Source organism: Capsicum annuum, unplaced genomic scaffold (genome assembly GCF_002878395.1).
Source record: "Capsicum annuum cultivar UCD-10X-F1 unplaced genomic scaffold, UCD10Xv1.1 ctg82188, whole genome shotgun sequence".
NCBI lineage: Eukaryota > Viridiplantae > Streptophyta > Magnoliopsida > Solanales > Solanaceae > Capsicum > Capsicum annuum.
The window spans coordinates 330,528-332,867 of NW_025892961.1; positions in this window are offsets into that span (position 1 = coordinate 330,528).

The window sequence follows — 2,340 nt, forward strand, 5'->3', positions numbered from 1 at the left end:
AATTTCCAATGGGGATTCGCGACCAAAATATCAAAATCATGGTAAATATCATTCAAGATTCATGCTTTATATCACCACACATGTAAATTCATTTTTCAAAATCATAAACTTTAAGATTTCATAATAATCATCATAAGATATGGGTTCATGCTTCAAATTCATAAAAAATAAAATAAAAATCATGCCTTTATAAAGAAAATTACTTTTGGGCACAAGAACGAAAGAGAGTTCTTGTTGAAAAACCCCACATATCTTGAATAATGAACTTTAGATTGATAATCTTTTTTGAGTTGTTAATCGTGCCTTTGAATGATGCTTCTTGGAGTTCTTGAACTAGTAACTTGGAATCTTGAATAAATTTACAGAATTAATGGTGAACTTTGGAGGTTCTAGAAGTTCTTGAACTAGGAACTTGGAATCTTAAATAAATTTGCAGAATTAAAGGTGAACTTTGGAGGTTCTTAAAGTTGGATGTAGGAGCTTAGGGTTTTTTTTTTGAGGGAATTTGATAAAATATAACATATAATGCTTCTAATAGGCTTTAATATAGGATTTGGATGGATTTTAGGTGAGGGGAAATGACAAAAAAGCCCATAAAAATCAAATAATTCTCGAATCTATCTTTGGTGGACTGTTTTGATAGTCTGAAGTAGATCAACCATAATGTTTTTCTCCGATATCCAAATTGGATGAAACCAATTTCATTAGAAAGAGAAATCTCATATCTTTCCATTGATATATAGTATCTCACCTAGATCATTGTGTACGAGGAGTTATGATCATTTGAAGTTGACCCAAAAAATTTCTTTTGATAGGCAGAAGCCAATCAACCGTAACTTTTTTCTCCGATAGACAAATTGAATGAAACTAATTTCATTGAAAAGAGGACTCGCAAAGCTTGCCGTTGATATATAGCAGATCAGACAGACCATTATGTACAAGGAGTTATGATCATTTAAAGTTGGAGAAAAAATACGCTAGGCCTCAGTACTTTTTCCTGCACGTTTTACTATTCACTACTATTCACGATTCGATCGGAATGTTCATAACTTGTTGCTTGGGTGTACGTTTTGGATAATCCACGTACCGTTGGAAGCTTATTTGATACTCTACACAATGGTGGGTCATAATCTAAGACATTCCACACGAAAAATATATAATTCATTCTAGAAGATAGAACCCAACACATTTATGCACAAAATTTCAATGAAAAAATTTCTTGGGTAATACAAAATCTAACCCTTATTTCCATGTATGTTAACTCTAATCCCATGATTTATCTTTGAATACATGTGTCATGATATTTATACTAGTGTATGAAGTGCTTAAAAGGTGAAAAATATCATAGGAATCACTTAGAGCAAAGTTGAGCTAACAGCTTTTGATTCGGACAAAATTTGTTATTTGATTCTACAAAAGTCAATTTTGAATGTGTATAACTTTTATGTATGTGTAATTTTTTCATCTCAATACAACCAAATTATAGATAATTGAATTATCTTTCTAAATATACCAATTTTATCCTAATCCGATACCCGAGCAAGAAGTTATAATTATTTTCTTCCAAACTAGTAATTTGTCGCGATAGTGCCACGACGTGGGAATAATTTACTACATCTAGCTCAGAAACATGGAGTAATGTTTACTTGTATCCATAAATACAAGCCTAAAGGGCATTTAATTTAGTTCTCCTTGCCCCCAAGCACCCAAGTGATGGATTAAAACACAAAAAGGGCATTATTTTCCCACATTTTACTATCAAATACATTTGTAAGCCCTCCTCCTCCCCAAGAACAAAATCCAAACTTCTGTTCTGAGGCTATGTAGTATATTTTATTCTTGTCATCTAACTTATGGGTTATAGGTTGATGATGGGTATACTGGTGTAATGATAGTTCTCATGCTTTGGGGAAAAATTTAGAGATGAGATAATAGTAGTCTATGAAGGAAGTTAGAATGGTTTATTAAAAGTTTGGGGATAACTATGTTAAGTGTTAGAATCTATGTTAGAATTATGGATGGTTGAGCTAATAGTAAAAAGAGTTGTAATCCTAGATAGTCTGAACTTTTGGTATGGTGATACTTATGAAGATTCTAAGTTAGTCAATTTTTGAGTTGATGCTATACAAATATAAGTGTTGTATCTCAGAAGGAAGTACTAGCAGCGGGTATTACACTTTCAGGTGTAGTCTTTTAGATTGATTTTATTATTTATGTATATTGTTATAATTAGAACTCTAGATTATTGTGATTAAATTTTAGTTTAGAGTTTAGGGGTCCACAGACTTACAATGATGGTTTGAAGCTAAGGTTGAGATGATTAAACAAGAAACCAAGTCA